Raw genomic sequence first — 18,694 nt, 5'->3', positions numbered from 1 at the left:
TGAAAATAAATGTTTATAACCCTAATGGATAATGTTCATAGAAAAGTATTATTATTATTTTATTTATTTCACTTTTAAGATAAAACATTAATGGTGTAATTGTGTTAACATTTTGACTGTTTAGCATAGCCCAGGTACTCTCATGCAGGTAGATTTTGTAACCACCTTTTGAGCATAAAAACATCTCCATTGAGAGCTATTTAGAACTATCCATGTATTTTGGAAAGCAAACATATAACAGTATATTAGTAGGTGTTTTATCAGTAGCCCGTTTTTGAAAAGATTTTATGTATTAACTTGAACTTCTAACAAAAACAACATTTTGACCAATAAATAAATAAATAATAATAATACATTTAAAGGGGTCCTATAGCTAATGTCCCATTTTCACAATTTAAAATGTCCCCATAATGTCCATGTTAAGTTTTAACTCAAAATATCTCACATATATTTTTTGTATAGCATGTTAAAAATGGTCACCTTTTGAGAGTGAGCAAAATGGGCCGTTTTTGTGCACGTCCCTTTAAATGCAAATGAGCTGTTGCTCCGTGCCCTCTTTGAAATGTAAGCAGCTCCGATTATCTCATGTTTAGCCTTTTATGTTCAAACTGGAGTCGGAAAATGTTGAAGAGACACAAAAAGTGACAACTTGTAGAATGTGTTGTGGGTTGAAAAAAAAAAGCGATGTGCTTAAAGGGGTGATGAATTAACCCTTAAAGACCGAGACAGCCGCCCGCGGCTAAAAATAACTATCGTTCTAAAATGTTTAATAACTTTTAAACCGCAAATCCAATCTGTATGCTGTAAACTGCACCATAAAGAGGAGAATCTCCGCTTCCCATAGGTATAATATGTTTCGCGATTGATCATTCAGAGGCTCCGTAGTCAGCGTGTATGCGTCATCAAAATATGCAGCATTGATTTGTCCAGGAAACACACGTGGGTTGTTCCCCTGAGCCAAACAGAATTTTTTTATTTTTTATTAGTCCCACCCCCCTGTGTCCAGATTCGTTGAAACTTTCATCAACTCAAACAATAAACACAGTGTTTGGTCTTTTGAACCACGAATCACGTTTCTGAAAAATGAACGTGGGTGTGAATTTGCATGCATCATGAAACCAAACAGAAATAAACGCGTGCAAAGCGCTCTCTCTCAGAGCACAGCCAGTATATTTCTCTATTTGTATGTAGTTTGTGTTTTACACATTTTCACTATTATATTTTCCTCAATTTGTGTTTGAGAAGATTATGTGCAGAGAAGTTGAAATGTCCGTTTATGAAAATAGCCGCCCACATGTAAAAGTAGCCTCAGTATATTTTATTTCACGGTTTGTTGTCACAACTTGATGTATTGTTTGCGTTTGTTTTTCATGCTCAAATTATAATATATTTCTCTGAAGAAAAATCTTTGTTTCAGTGTTGTTATAATATAACAATCAGGCGCCTCAAAAATGTTCTAGGGTCTTTAAGGGTTAAGAAATCAATCAATTTCCCTTGAGCATTTGATGTATAAAAGGTTATGGTAATATAAGAATATCCTGTATGTTTTAGTGTGAGTAATTTATATATATATATATATATATATATATATATATATATATATATATATATATATATATATATATATATATATATATATATTTATATATTTATAAGATGTGTGTGTGTGTGTGTGTGTGTGTGTGTGTGTGTGTGTGTGTGTGTGTGTGTGTGTGTGTGTGTGTGTGTGTGTGTGTGTGATGCACGGTAACGCAGTTATATCTGATCGGGCCGGCCAAGGAATAAAAAAAAATAGCATTCCAATTAATAGCTTATCCAATCATAGCAGTAGCCATTTACTTCCAAATCTTCAGAGCTGTGCCGCTCTGAAGATTTGGAAGTAAATGGCTACTGCTATGATGAGCCCTTAAAAATTGAGTATTCCATGAGAGAGGCTAAAAAAAACCAGGGTAGAAAATAGCATATTACTTATTTATTATTATGTGTTTGAATGTAAAAGTCACATAAATGTAATAAGTTGACCTCAGACAAGAGTTATAAAAAAGCCAGTTCATAACCCTTTTAAAATGTATATGTGTACAAAAAAAAACGCCCCCTAATATGTGGTATGGTATTTGTACACACACACACACACACACACACATATATATAGTATTAGTATATATATATATATATATATATATATATATATATATATACTAAACTTTGAAGGGTAATCTCTGTAAACTATTAGTAGATTATACTGCGCGTATACTTGTAAGTTTTCTTTAAGTGAACATAGCATTATACTTATGGTTTTCTCTTTATATATATAATTATCATTTATACTTTAAATATACATTTAACTGTATTTTAAATAATTTTAAAAACATTTGTTGTAGAAAAGGTGAAAAGGAATGCTAACACCAGGTAATACAGACTTCCGAGGTCCAAAGCACCAGCAGGCCTGCTAGGTTCTGTGTGAGTGGGTCATTGCCAGACAGAGAGAGATGTCTCAAAGGGACAACCAGACTAGTCTCTGTGGTCATCATTATAATGGCAGTGAAGCAGTAATGATCATTGTAAACACTGTACTGGAGGGAGCATGTGCTGTGACTAGCGTTCACTAGAGACATCTCAGTCTGTTCATCACTGATCATACGAACTCACGCACACACAAACACACCGCAGCAGGAAGGCCTTGTTTTCATCCCTATCTGCTTCTCCTGTTCTTTTTTCCCCTCCCTCCTAGTGTGATTTATCTCTCTACTGCCCTTCCTTCCATTTTGTCTCCACGGAGCCGTCACCGCCGTGATTTGTGCTCTGTTCTCCACCAATGCATCTTAAATTATCACCGTCTGTTATTAAACGGGAACACTTAGAGCGCTTGTGGCGGCTCGCGCACACACACAACCAGTCAGTGGAGGTACCTGCGGTGTCAGCTGTTGGTCGTGGGCTATAAAAATGCCAACGTAAGCAAATCTGATCGGGATTTAAAAACAGCAGCCACGCTGTACCGCCCATCAAGAATCAATCACGGCATACGCTGCCATCAAAGACGTGTGGAGAGCAAGTGACGGGCCACATGTGTACGTTAGCGCAGGTGGAACGGGTGGATGTGTGTCTACAGATGTTGCGTGTGCTTGTTTGATTGCTTTTCTTTTTTTCTCATTCTTCGTTCAAAAACATGTCGCCTTTCTTTATTGAAAAACAAGTGCTCATCGTGAGCAATATAGAAAAAAATGAGTTTATTTGTGTTACTGTTTTTGTTCTTCAATTTCTTAGTTTAAAGGGGGGTGAAATGCTGTTTCATGCATACTGATCTTTTTACACTGTTAAAGACTTGGATTCCCATCCTAAACATAGACAAAGTTTCAAAAACTAATGTTGGACGTTTGATGGAGTATTTCTGTATTAAAAATACTCCTTCCGGTTTCTCACAAGTTTCGTAGAGTTTTTTTTTTTTTTTTTTAGTATGGGTCGGTTTGATGTCGATAGAGCGGAAGGTCCTTGTATGGGCTGTACGGGCTCTTCTCCCGGTAGGGTGCGTGCGCGCGTGTGACTAGAGTGAGAGAGAAAATGCACGCATAAACACTTCGCGCCACGCTCCACTTTATTCCTATGGGTGACATCAAGCGACTTCAACGCTTCAGCACAGCATTCCGGGAAGGCAGCGCTGCATTTGAACCGATTTGAACGCAGAAATGACGGGAAGCTTCACAACATCGCTTCAGTCGCATCGCAAAGTGGATCTCCACCGTTCACTGCTGTCAAGACTTCACCAAATCATACCAAAGAAGTGTGTTTTTGACGGAGCGGTCCCAGCGATAAAGGTTCGGTCCTGCTTTGGAAGCAGCCGGTGAGTAAAACTGCTTCAAATGTCTATGCTGTTGGCTCGTCACGTGAGTAAACATCAGTAAACGACACGATCGCATGCTTCATCATTCAAATGCACTAACTGACTCCATTGCTGTTCTATGTATAATGTTACACTAGTCTGACGTGCAAAACCGTTTTGCTTGCTACTGCTAAGGTTTAGTTGCATACAATAGTCCATAAACCGAATCATGTCCTCATAAACTGTGAGTAAAGACACACAAATGTTGACAGGCCACTAAATACAGTACATACCACAGAGACGGACGTCCTGCTGTTGCTGTTTCTCCTGTTCAATTTTTTTCAGCCTCCGAATGATTCTGGATTATATATCTATTAGCTGAGCTCCATAGCCATGGGTCTCTCCACGCTTGAGGACGTCACCGCTTTGTGCGCATTTGTCATTCTTTAGCTCCGCCCACACGATACGCCTCCAGGCGCTCGTTTTTTTCCGGAATGACTCGGTACAACCCATATTTCTTTTATAAATATAATAAAACTAAAGACTTTTCGGAGATATGAAGGATGCAATACTACTCTATAGGTACTCAAGATTGACATGAGATTGACTGAAACTGAGTGTTTCACCCCCCCTTTAACTGCAGTTGCTGCTTCACTGATGTGGGTGTCTATCAACACAATACATGCTCCTCTGAAAGGAATAAGGATGTATTAAGGCATTGTGCCACATAGCTTTGAATTCGTTGTGGCAAGGGGGGCGTGGTTCAGCGAGGTCTGCAGCGGGAGAGAGAGCCGCGGAACGAGCGGTAAGTGAGTGGGTTGGAAGCAGATTAATAACACCTGTCTCTCGTTCCAGTAATGAGCGCGGAGAGGGGATAAAACCTAGGTGGAACCGGAGACCGAGGAGAGAGAGAGGGACTGCTGACGCGACACACACACACACCCACGGACAGTGAGTTGTGAGACACGTTGACCCGGAAGCGGAACGTTTGACCGGAACCCGGAAGTGACTGAGAGAAATACACACTGGCAATAGCAGTGTGAAGAGACTTTTGTTGAAATAAAGAGTTTTGTTGAAATAAAGAGAAGCGTCAGCAGTCAAACCGACCCCCTTGTCCTCTTCCTTCCTTACACAAACGAACATTATCACACTGGTGCCGAAACCCGGGAAGGAAGTAGGACCGAGCCGCCGCCATGCAGACGCCCTCCGCCTCGCCGTTTGCGGACATCATCACCTCCCTCGCGGCCCTCCACCAAGACCAACATCAGGCAATGCTGGACCTGCGGGCAGACCAAGAGCGCCGCTTCGAGGCGATTGTCCGCGGCCAGCAAGAGGACCGCGAGAGGTTCCGGAGCTGGATGGATCGGGAGGTTCGCGCCGAAGCCGCCGGGCTGGCTAGCGCACCGGTCCACGTGCCCCTCCACGAGATGGGGCCAGAGGACGATCCGGAGGCCTTCATAGACCTCTTCCAGAAGACCGCGGAGGCCTCCGGCTGGCCCCGGGCACAGTGGCCGGTGCGCCTCATACCATTACTAACAGGAGAAGCCCAGGCGGCCGCCCAACATCTGCCGGTAGCGAACCTCCTGAAGTACGAGGATCTCAAGAGGGCCATCCTACAGCGGGTCGGTCGGACCCCGGAGCAACACCGCCAGAGGCTCCGCTCCCTGGAATGGGGCGAGGCCGGCCGACCCTTCGCTATGGCCCAACAGCTCCGGGACTCGTGCCGCAGATGGCTCTTGGCCGGCGGAAGCGACGTGGACCATATCGTCGATCTGGTGGTGCTGGAGCAATACATCACTCGGCTCCCAAGAAAGACCGCCGAGTGGGTCCAGTGCCACCGGCCCACGTCGCTGGAGACGGCCATCCAGCTGGCGGAGGACCACCTGGTGGCGTGCCCGGGGGTCGGCGAGCCCTCACTAACCTCTCACTCTCTCTCTCCCCCCTCTGTCTCTCCCTCTCGCCCTGTCCCTCTCCCCAGGTCCCGTCCTCCAGGCCCTCCTCACGTTCCCCCCAGAGGTCGGGGTGGGATGGGCCCAGGACCGTCCGGGAGTTCGCGGGCTCCGCCCAGGGGGGCGGGGCCGCTGGGGGCGGGTGGCGACAATGGCTCCGGTTTCACACCCTCCTCGCGCTCACTTTCCAACCCACTCCCCTCCGCAGGGGCGGCGGGCAGGCCTGGGCTGGCCTGTTGGCGGTGCGGTGATCCGGATCATTTTGTGGACCGGTGTCCGATGATGGACATCGGAACAATGATCCGGATCCCGAACGTCCCACGGGCCACCCCCGATCAAGCAGGAGAGTACCAAATTCCTGTGAGTATCAAGGGGGGTACATATCAAGCTTTGGTGGATTCAGGATGCAACCAAACCTCGATCCATCAAAGCCTGATGCAGCCTGGGGCATTGGATACAAGCCGCATGGTTAAGGTGCAGTGTGTGCACGGGGATGTGGTGGAATATCCGGTTGTCCCAGTCACGATACAGTTTAGGGGGAAAAAGCATAGTGTTGAGGTGGCGGTTAGTCCCCACCTCCTGCATCCGCTAATTCTGGGGACGAATTGGCCCGCCTTTTCGGCGTTATTGGGGTCGTTATGCGCGGATGCCGCTTGGGAAAACAAGGCTAGGAACGTCGCGGTGCGAGTGCAGGTTGGCGAGACTGATACGGGACCCTTGGGAACAGCTTCAGAGGAACCGAGCGGGGTCGAGAGACTGATTCTCTCGGACCGCGATGACTTCCCTCTGGAGCAGTCTCAAGATGAGACCCTAAAACATGCATTTCAGCAGGTCCGCTCTATCGACGGTCAGTCTCTCCAACCCGCCTTGCCCATCACGTATCCTTATTTTGCCATAATTAAGGATCGGTTGTATCGAGTGACCCAAGACACTCAGACAAAAGTGGATACAACCCAGTTATTAGTACCAAAGAGCCGCCGGGAAATGCTTTTCCAGGCGGCTCACTCGAACCCGATAGCGGGCCACCTGGGGCAGGCGGCCACACTGAATCGCTTAATGACCCGATTTTTTTGGCCAGGCATTCATGACAATGTGCGCAGGTGGTGCGCGTCTTGCCCTGAATGTCAGTTGGTGAATCCACTGGCCGCCCCAAAAGTGCCATTGCGCCCCCTTCCATTAATGCAGGTCCCCTTCGAGAGAATTGCGATGGACCTCATCGGGCCATTAGAGCGATCCGCACGCGGACATCGTTTTGCGTTAGTCATCGTGGACTACGCAACACGATATCCGGAGGCAGTGGCTCTCCGCAACATCTCCGCGAAGAGTGTTGCGGACGCACTGTTTCGTCTGATCTCCCGAGTGGGGATTCCGAAAGAAATCCTCACTGATCAAGGCACGGCGTTTATGTCACGCAGGATGAGCGAACTCTACGGATTATTGGGCGTTAAATCCATTCGAACAAGCGTCTATCACCCACAAACGGACGGCTTGGTCGAACGATTTAATCGCACTCTTAAATCCATGATCCGTAAGTTCGTACAGGAAGACGCCAAAAATTGGGATCGGTGGTTAGAACCCCTCTTATTTGCCATGCGGGAGGTTCCACAAGCCTCAACGGGGTTTTCCCCCTTCGAGCTTCTCTACGGACGACAGCCACGGGGGGTGCTGGACGTCCTACGAGAAACTTGGGAGGAGGGACCTTCTTTGGCCAAAAACGAAATTCAGTACGTCATGGACTTGCGAACAAAACTCCACACCTTGGGGCGGCTATCTAGGGAGAATTTGTTGCAAGCCCAGGACCGCCAGAGCCGGTCATATAACAGGGGTACGAAACTACGCAAATTCACACCGGGAGAGAAAGTGCTCGTATTACTCCCTACATCGAGCTCTAAATTAATGTCAAAGTGGCAGGGGCCGTTTGAGGTCGCACGACAGGTGGGAGATCTCGATTATGAAGTGATACGATCCGATAGGAACGGGGCACGTCAAATTTACCACCTCAATCTCCTGAAGAAATGGAATGAGGTGGAATCAGTGTTGTTGGCGACGGTGATCGGGGGAGAGGATGATCTCGGGCCAGAGGCGAGCATCAAAGCACAATCAGTCGCACTGGCCCCTGGGGGAGATCACCTCTCACCGTCCCAACTCACTGATTTATCAAAGCTACAGGCGGAGTTCGCCGACGTGTTCTCGCCCCTACCGGGACGTACCAATTTAATTCAGCACCATATCGAGACCGAGCCGGGCGTGGTAGTTCGCAGCCGGCCGTATCGCTTGCCTGAACACAAGAAAAAAGTAGTTCAGGAAGAATTAGGGGCAATGCTCGATATGGGAGTAATAGAGGAGTCCAACAGTGACTGGGCGAGCCCGATCGTTTTGGTCCCTAAGACCGACGGCTCGGTCAGGTTCTGTGTGGACTACCGCAAGGTGAATGCAGTGTCGAAATTCGACGCGTATCCAATGCCGCGGGTTGACGAGTTGCTTGATCGGCTGGGCACGGCTCGATTTTATTCGACATTGGACTTAACGAAGGGCTATTGGCAGATCCCCTTGTCTCCATTCTCCAAAGAAAAGACAGCTTTCACCACGTCGTTTGGATTACACCAATTCGTCACGCTTCCCTTCGGGTTGTTCGGGGCGCCCGCTACCTTTCAGCGCCTCATGGACAGGATTTTGCGTCCCCATGCCGCATATGCTGCTGCCTATCTGGATGATATCGTGATTTACAGTCACGATTGGCAGCGGCATATGCAGCATGTCCGGGCGGTCTTGAGGTCGCTGAGGGGAGCGGGGCTCACGGCCAACCCGAAGAAGTGTGCGATTGGGCGGGTGGAAGTAAGGTATCTGGGCTTCCACTTGGGTCATGGACAGGTGCGTCCCCAAATTGACAAGACCGCCGCAATTGCAACCTGTCCGAGACCCAAGACCAAAAAGGAGGTAAGGCAGTTCTTGGGGCTGGCGGGATATTATAGACGGTTTATACCAAATTATTCGGACCTCACCAGCCCTTTGACTGACCTTACTTGAAAGGAGCTACCAGATACGGTCCAATGGACGGAGCCGTGCCAGCAGGCCTTCACCCGAGTTAAGGCTGCTCTATGTGGCGGGCCGCTTTTACACTCCCCTGACTTTTCTCTCCCTTTTCTGTTGCAGACTGACGCGTCGGACAGGGGGCTGGGCGCAGTCCTGGCCCAGGAGGTGGAGGGGGGAGAGCGGCCGGTGCTGTACATTAGCCGCAAGCTCTCAAAGAGAGAGGCTAAGTACAGCACCATCGAAAAGGAGTGCCTTGCCATCAGGTGGGCCGTTCTCACCCTCCGCTACTACCTTCTGGGGCGGGAGTTCACCCTCTGTTCGGACCACGCTCCTCTCCAATGGCTCCACCACATGAAGGATACCAACGCGCGGATCACCCGTTGGTATCTAGCTCTTCAGCCTTTTAAGTTCCAGGTGGTCCACAGGCCGGGTGCTCAGATGGCTGTGGCCGACTTCCTCTCCAGAAATGGGGGGGGGGTTGCTGCAGGCCGGACGGCTCCCCGGCCTGAGTCGGGCGGTGGGGGTATGTGGCAAGGGGGGCGTGGTTCAGCGAGGTCTGCAGCGGGAGAGAGAGCCGCGGGACGAGCGGTAAGTGAGTGGGTTGGAAGCAGATTAATAACACCTGTCTCTCGTTCCAGTAATGAGCGCGGAGAGGGGATAAAACCTAGGTGGAACCGGAGACCGAGGAGAGAGAGAGGGACTGCTGACGCGACACACACACACACCCACGGACAGTGAGTTGTGAGACACGTTGACCCGGAAGCGGAACGTTTGACCGGAACCCGGAAGTGACTGAGAGAAATACACACTGGCAATAGCAGTGTGAAGAGACTGAGTTTTGTTGAAATAAAGAGAAGCGTCAGCAGTCAAACCGACCCCCTTGTCCTCTTCCTTCCTTACACAAACGAACATTATCACATTCGTATCTTAAGCATACACATAGCAGTTAATAATCTTTCAAATAACAGCATAGCTCTAAGTAAACAACGTTTACTTGGCTTTAAATAGGGGCATTCAATTCATTGCTAATGTTTTTATATAGAAAAACTTTAGTCTAAAAATATATAAAAAAAACTTTAGTCTAACCCGTAACAGAAAAAAAAGAATGTTACATACAAATGATATACTGTACAATGTTGTCCTTAACATGGTTAAGTGTGTACACATATGCACACGCGCGCACACACACACACACACACACACACACACACACACACACACACACACACACGTCTGGTTAACTATCTTTGTGGGGACTCTCCATAGATGTAAATGCAAATACAATTTCACTATGAAATCTCACGTAACGAGTGGCAATATTTGAAATTTGATGTGTTCATGATGTTCGGCGGATTGAGATGCCTATTGCTTTTGGGGATTTTCTTCATGGAAATCAATCGTTTGGCCTCAGAAAACTTAAATTATTAAACTTTTTTTGACGCCTTGGGAGTGAGAATGGGTTGCTAAACCTACCCATCACAGGAAACATTCTGCATTTTTACATTTTCAAAAAACATCATCCTGTATGATTTATAAGAAACCTGGTCTCACAGAATTCCGTGAAATCAACACGGACCCTTAACTCAATAATCCATGGTAGTTTCACAGAATCGCCGAAAATTATGTGATAAAAGTGATGCCTATGTATGTCAATGATAGGCAGCGTCTGTGGTCCACACACGGATTCCCAACACACATTTAATTATTTGCATTTTTAAAAGTAGACATGATTTTATGACTATGTATAGCCTACTTTTATATTTCGGAGCAACTAACTCCACTCCTACCCTAAACCTACCCACTGTCAACAATATAAAACACATAACAAGCAAATAAATGTACAGTCACGGTTTTTTATTGCAAAAACGGACAAGAAACAGTATTAACTATAGTATTAGAAGTATTAACTCATGTTGCATTCCAAGTCTTCTGAAGTCATACAATATCTTCATGTAGTTGATCTTAATGTTTTAATTGTTGAAATGACGATCGCGCTCCACACACGCAGTCGTTCATATTTCTCATGATTCAAAAGATACAGACGACTCTTCAGCATGACACGATCGGTCGCGAGACACACGAGAGCCAATGGCATTTTAAAATCAAAAGCTGACGTAATGACGCAATTGGTCATGAGACACACGACAGCCAATACTGTCAAAGCTGACGTGACATTTCTTCCGGCGGCAATATTTGAAATGTATTAATATTTGCCAGATGGACTCGATGTTACTGATCATTTTTGGGGATTTTCTTCACACATATCAATCGTTTGGCCTCGGAACACTTGGAATATTTGTAGTTTCTGAATAAACAGTATCTGCAGTATCTGTGTATCTGCCTGTTATATCCTGTTTGTTTTTTATAATACACAAATGGGTAGGTTTAGGGAAAGGATTGAGTTACGTGTTCAAAATGTGTCTGAATAAAAAGAAAAATAAATGCAAATAAATTATGCTGACTGAATCAAACTGACGAATCTAAGGTGTTGGAACAGGGACTCCGTGTGTGGACCACGGATGCTGCCTGTCATTGACTTACATAGGCATCACTTCCGTGAACCCATCACAGAGTTTTCAGTGATTCCGTGAAACTACCACAGATTTTTGAGTTAAGTGTCCGTGTTGATTTCATGGAAATCTGTGAGACCAGGGCTGCATTTCCCGAAACCTTCTTAACTCTACATCATTCTTAAGTTATACCTTAAGGCATCCCTTAACATTAATATGTGTTTCCCGAAACAAACTTAGTTAAGAATTCCTTCTTTAAGTCATACTTTCGTAATGTTGGTCTGGACCACTCTTAGCTATATACCTTATCACTATTAACAGTTCATTCCACTAGTGGCCACCACTGTGAAAAAAGCTTCTTTATATGTCAGTCTATACGAATATAAAGTAATTCCGAAGTTGTAATATACACCCAGTGTTCGATTACGCTAGTTTTTTTATTATTATTTTTTATTAAAATTGTCATAAAAAATGTCATTACAAACACTAATGGTTGTTAGCTTTTTAATGATATTATCCAAAGGTACATCAGCTGGCAAACCATTAGACAGGAAAGGCTTAGGAGTCTATTTAAAGGGAATGATTGTGGAGGGGAGTTTAGACAAACTTTGGCAGCGAGGCAGCGAATAGAATTATGCTAAATCAAAGACGGCGCCATCCGCGGAGCCATTTAGTGTATGTGCACTATATGTGAAAACTTTAGTCCCCTGGCTACCATGTCAGATGCTGCTATTAAAAATAAATTTTGCCTACCACGACAGCAATTCAGCAGCTTTTAGATCTTGTTGGACCAACTTTGTTGAGACACAGCTACCCCCTCAGCCCTAAAATCAGCTGCTGGCAGCTCTTCTCTTTCTTTATTTTTTCTCCACATAGTAGCAGCTGATTATATGTTTTGCGTGTTGCGTTTTTATTGACTAGGACATCTAATAATATAAATTAGTTATTTATACAATAATGTGATGCAGCTGCTGCATGGGCAATCATCCCTGGTTGTGGAGTAAATCAAGACACTTTATGGAAAATATGTTGCAATAATTTAAATGACGCATGCTCATGATGCGGTTGAACATGAGATTGCTGGTTTGCGCACTCATTTCAGAATTATGTAAAATGTAGGTGCAATTTTGAATGATTTTTATAAAGAACATACTTTTTTCACATAACGCAGTGAAACAGCCCCTGCATAGAGTAATAATCGATTCTTGAGCCATCGATATAAGCCAATTCAGCAACGCCGCCACGAACAGCACCTGCTAACGTCACACTTAAGAAGGTTTACCTTAAGCAACATAATAAGGTATAGTTTGGGGAACACACCTAGAAATGGTATACCTTCAGTTAAGTTATACCTTTAGAGACTTCGTAGCGTGCTAAGAGACAACGTTATCGGGAAATGCACCCCAGGTTTATAAGCCTTTTGAAAAGTGGGGACTGCTGGCTGGTCACAACAATGAAGGTGATTTCAGGTTTTACTCTCCTTATGGGGACATTTGGTAATGTAATATAAACAAGGCACACACACACACACACACACACACACACACACACACACACACACACACACACACACACACACACACACACACACACACACACTGTCTGGTTCAATATCTTTGTGGGGACTCTCCATAGACATAATGGCTTTTATACCGTACAAACTGTACATTCCCCCTACAGTGCCTCTACCCCTAAACTTATCCATCATAGGAAACATTCTCCATTTTTACATTTTTTTAAAACTCATCCGGTATGATTTATAAGCCTTTTGAAAAGTGTGTGATCTCATAAGGTTTTACTATCCTTATGGGGACATTTGGTCCCCACAATGTACTGTAATATAAACAAGGACACACACACACACACGGTTTTGCTATATTTGTGGGGTACTGTAGTTTTGTGGGGGGCCCTAGAGCTCATGAAATGACTTGTTGCTGTACGTCAATTTATGATGATTGAAATTGCGAAATGGCCTTAAACAAATACTAAGTAAACTGCAAAATGTTACATTTTCTCATACATTCACGGATTGATTTTGACAGCGCTGCACAAGCTCTATGCACCATCGGCTAGACTCTATTAGCTTGTTAGCCAGGGTTCAAATTACAAAGTGGAGAAAAAAATCACCCTGAAACTGCTTTTCAGTTGCCTGGTAACCTTTTTATGAATGGATGGATTTGAGAATGTGATCAGTGAGAATTAGTGCGGATATCTTATCTGACGTGCTGCATGTTTTGGAAGGAGTACAGCAATCATTTATAAATCTGTTTTTGTAAACAAAAAGAATCACTATGTTTAACGTTTAGAAAAAATCCATTGACATTTCTTGTTTTTAAAAGATGTCTTCTGCTCAACAAGGCTGCATTTATTTGCTAAAAAATACAGTACAAACATTTATAGTTAAATATTATTGCAGTTTAAAATAACTGTTTTCTATAAGAATATCAAGTAAAGAAGAATATAATGTGATCAAAGATGCATTTACAGCATCCAGTCGTTAGTGTCACATGATCCTTCAGAAATTATTCTAATATGAGTGCTCAAGAAACATTTATGATTATTATCAGTGTTATAAACAGTTTCTTTGAAAGCTTTCAATTTCAGATAAATGCTGTTCTTTTGAACTTTGTATTCATCAAATAATACTGAGGAGAAATATGTGAGCATATTCAGCATAAGAGACTACATTTAAATACATAAAACATTTTTTTTTTACATATTCCAGTCTGACCTGCAGTACTGTAAGAATTTGAATATTAAAGTGCAATTTACCACCTGACCATTCAAAACCGAATAATGGTACAAGCATGACAGGCAGACAGGATGTATGAGCAACACAGCTACTGCTAATAAAATGTATAAGGGGTGTGCAAATTTTCAAGAATTGACAGTAATCATATTGGTGACACCGAGAGGCCCTCAAGAAAAAAACCCTATTCAAAACTTTTATGTTGCTTATATATAGTTATTTTAATTGGTATGTGAGGCAGTTGTAATTTAAGAGCACCATCCGTTGTTATTCCGAATTCATACAACAGCAGCAAACATCTCAAAACAGCATGTGCTCACAAACCCAAGTCTAGTTTTTTTTTTTTTTTTTTTTTTGCATCTAAGCTAATTCTGGGAGTAAAATTGGCACTGTTTCTCAAATGGTGGAAAGTGCCGTTGGATAATATTGTTTACCAAGTGAGTGATAACACTACAAAGAACACTTGACTAAACACAGCATGACACTGGGGAAAAACAAACAACAAAAGTTGTTTGAGTTCCAGCTGCTAAAGCAGTGTGTTCAGCTATGGTGGAAAATAACTAGTGTGCAAACCTGATTGTTGCGCTATCGCAGTAAACAGGTTATTTTACTGGATGAATCAGCGTCTTGTGTTAGCAACACATTGGCTTACACAATTTTTGCTTTGGGTCACAGCACATATTTCATCCAAATTACCCATCACCACCAATTGGACTTCACAACATGGGCATCACATCATCAACCCTCATTTGCCGGCTCATAGATTTCATAGCTCAGTTTTGAGAATCTATGTTATGAAGGCATATCGGGCTTATGAATAAAATGTGTTGATTTTGTTATATATACACAGTAAAAAACGTTGGGTTATTTTTTTAACCCAACCGTTGGGTTACACATATTGGGTCAATATGTTGGGTTATTTTGCAAAACGTTGGGTTATTTTAACATCGTTGGGTTATTTTTAGTAATAACCCGGCCGTTGGGTTAAATACGGTTTCCCCAGTGACGGTTCAAATTTTAACGGCAAACCGTCCAGCTACTGCCAACAGAAGACGCTGCTGCAGCCTGATTATGAAATGAATGGTAAGACAAATCACATTTTTTTATGAATACAACTCTTATAACATTATGTATTGTGTACTGAAACGTTGAATATAGTCGAAAACTGAATTTTATTTAAAAAAATCCTGTTAATGCTCTCTGGAAAAATGAGATAGATTGGAAATAAACCATAGCTATCCCAGTTAGCTCGCTAGCAGTAATAAAGTAAAAACATTATTCTAGTGTACCTATTTAGAAACTTAATACGGCGATACAGAAAGTAAGTAACTTATGCCTAGTCTGAAATCACTATCTGATGCCGCGCGGAGCATTATCAGCTCGGCCCGTGCAGCGCGAGCTCAGACCCGGTCACACGACACCACAGCAGCGCTGTGAGATCCAGGGAGAAGCGTTTGAAGTCGCCGAATATCCAACAGTATAACTTACTACTCTAAATATCTGTTGTGAGATGAATGAGTGCAGATATTCACAACAGCATTGACGCAGAAAACTGAAATATTGTGCTAACAATTGTAACGTTAGTTCACGACAGTTAGAATGTTTTCCAACCCACAAATTACCTAACGTTAGTTTTACCGTAGTAAGTTAACACAAACTGCAACTATGATAATTTGGCAAAAATGTGGTAGGCCTATATTCATAATGAATGTTGTCATATGAATATATATTATGCATGTTACTATTAAACGTATTACAGGAGTAGCTAAATCATACAACTAAAGTACGTTTTCTTATGAAGCTGACAGTTTTTGCCTATATTTTAAATATGTTGTACTAAATTTGTTATATACCTGTGTTTTAGACCAATGGATTCATTTGTGAAGCAAAGACTAGAACAGTTGAACCTCTGCCATTTAATTAAAGGTGAGTACGATATTGAAACAAGTTGTACACAATTATTTTTTAAAGACTAGTTTACTTTTCTGGTTATTTTCCCCTGCTTCATTCTAATGCAGAGGAAGGATTGGATCTCAGTGGTTCTTGACTCTAGTCCTGGAGTATCACCAATAGTACACAAGTTCGATGTCTTCCTTATCTGACGCACATTTCCGGGTTTGGAGTCTCTACTAACAAGCTGGTAAGTTGAATAACATTAGATAGGCCAATGTGCAGTGCAGGGGCTACTACAGAACCAGGTTGTTTAGGAAACAACCAGTTTATTATTATTTTTTTCAGCTGTCTTCTCTCATTTTCATACAGTATGTTTTAATTTTAATAAGTTGTTTTGGTTGTGTCTAAGTGCATATGAAATCAGGTCCACACATTTGGTAGGTGAACACTGTTTTTTTTTCTCTTTTTCTGTTAACTTGTCTTTCAAAGATGATCATGGAGAAATTGCCTTTAAAACCTTTCCTGCCATCCTGCCATCATCGCCATACCTCACAAATGGACAAAATGGTGTGTCCAACATATGCTGAAATGAAGAGAAGCTTAATTACATTCACCCATCAGCCTGTAAGTAAAAGCAACACTATCAAATTAGCTTTGATAAAGTGCATCCATTTATTATTTCCTTTAGTGATTTTACTTGTTAATAGATTATCCAATAGTTCACCCAAAAAATATCCCATAATGTACTCACCCTCAAGTCATCCTAGGTGTATATGACATTCTTCTTTCAGACGAACACAATCAGTTATCAATAAATGTCCTGACTAATCCAAGCATTATAATGGTCAAAATCTGAAGCCCAAAAAAGTGCATCCATCCATTATGAAAGTAATCCATACGGCTCCAGGAGGTTAATAAGGGCCTTCTGAAGTGAATCGATGGGTTTTTGTAGAAAAAATATCCATATTTAAAACTTAATAGACTAAAATAACAAATTTTCGACAGACAGCCTTCCTTATTCAACTTACAAAGAAACTGTAACGCCTCTCGCAATTCAAAATGCTTACGCTACGTCCAACTTAATCGTCTCGGCATTTACGCTTTTTTACGCTACGTCCGACGTTATTCTCACAGCAGTTACGCTTTTTTCAGAAGTTGAATACTTAAGGCGGTCCACTGGAAGCTAGATATTTTACTTTATCAATCCCACAATCCCATCAATTCACTTCAATGGGTTCTTATTAATCTCCGGAGCCGTGTGAAGCACTTTTATAATGGATGGATGCATTTTTGGGCTTCAAATTATGGGCTTCCATTATAAAGCTTGGAAGAGCCAGGATATTTATTAATATAACTCAGATTGTATTTGTCTGAAAGAAGAATGTCATACACACCTAGGTTGGCTTGAGGGTGAGTAAATCATGGAATCATTTTCATTTTTGGGTAAACTATCTCATGAATTACCCTCGTGTTGTTGTAAGACTTTCGTTGTTCTTTAAAACACAAATGTTAAAGAAATCTGCAAGGTTTCTGTCCCTCCATTGACGACCTACGCAACTACCACTTTAAGACCCAGGACAGACAGCATTAAAGTAATCCATGGGATTCAAGTGGTCTAACCTCAGTTTTATGAAGCGACACGAGTGCTTTTTGCAACAACAACACAACATTTGCACTCTTTTCAACACAACACGCATGCGTCAAGGGGCTCTCGTGAACATGTGTTGAGATTAATGTTTTGTAAATAAAGTGGTAAATTATGGTTAAGGGATAGAATATACGCTTGTCACTTCATAAAACTGAGGTTGAATTACTGGAGTCACATGGATTACTTTAATGTCTTTACTGCCTTTCTAGGCCTTTCTGTGTTCCGAAGATGAACCAAAGTCTTACGGGTTTGAAACGGCATGAGGATTAGTATGTTGATTGGTGAAAAATGAACAGCAGATGTAATGACTAATTAGTGACAATTTGTTTAATTCAGTACAACACTGCTTCATTGTAACTTTTACGTAATTTAACACTGCTGATGTTGTCACAGTGCAAGCAAACTGAACTTTTTTTTAAAATTCTTTTAAGGTTGGAACTAACATGGAGCATTAGCTGAACAGTGAGACAAGCCAGGATCCACATGACGATGCTTGGGGACAAAGAGACCTCGCTGATTTTTTTCATTTTCATTGTGGAGGCAGTTGAACAGAAGACCTTATTTCAAGCACTGGCTGTATGTTTCAGATTTTTTATTTATTTATGACATGAACTATCCAAAGACCTCTGCCCCATTTGGGAGATTTTGTAGCATGCAAACTTGAATATATATTTTGCTGCCTCATTAAAAACTTTGATTATCATAATTTGTATTTGTTTTGCTACTTAAGATATGTTAACAACACATCAAGGCATACAGTGTACAATGTAGATTTTTTAATAAAGTTGTTTATTTCTGGAAGAATTTAATATTATGAATTTGTGTATTCTGTCCATATTTGTATAGGTTTTTAATTTAATATTTGTTGTGTTCATTTTTAATTTTTGTTTTGTATGCACACCTTTTATGTATGTTTTACCTTATGTACATTTTTGTGTATTATGTGTGCTGTGTATTTTGAATTTAATATTTACACATTTATGTATATTTACAATAAATATTTACTCCCCAATATTTAGTTTGACATTTAAAATATATATTTTAAAGCACATGTATTGTTTTATACAAATAAAAAAATCTGTATTTGAAAACAAT

The 18,694-nt window shown here is 42.4% G+C and overlaps 2 long non-coding RNA genes across 2 annotated transcripts in view; both read left to right on the top strand.

Annotated features, from left to right (window-relative positions):
* LOC137092832 (uncharacterized) overlaps positions 1-18,694 on the top strand; it is a 272,819-nt gene that overhangs the window by 178,120 nt on the left and 76,005 nt on the right. The gene's annotated exons all lie outside the window — the stretch shown is intronic.
* Positions 14,903-18,342, top strand: LOC137092262 (uncharacterized). The gene is made up of 5 exons (XR_010908195.1): positions 14,903-15,141; positions 15,923-15,984; positions 16,077-16,198; positions 16,441-16,575; positions 18,031-18,342. It is a non-coding gene; the product is annotated as an uncharacterized lncRNA (long non-coding RNA).

Source organism: Pseudorasbora parva, chromosome 11 (genome assembly GCF_024679245.1).
Source record: "Pseudorasbora parva isolate DD20220531a chromosome 11, ASM2467924v1, whole genome shotgun sequence".
In the NCBI taxonomy this organism is placed as follows: Eukaryota; Metazoa; Chordata; class Actinopteri; order Cypriniformes; family Gobionidae; genus Pseudorasbora; species Pseudorasbora parva.
Note: the sequence above shows the minus strand (reverse complement) of the source record. Positions and strands in the feature narration are given on the sequence as shown.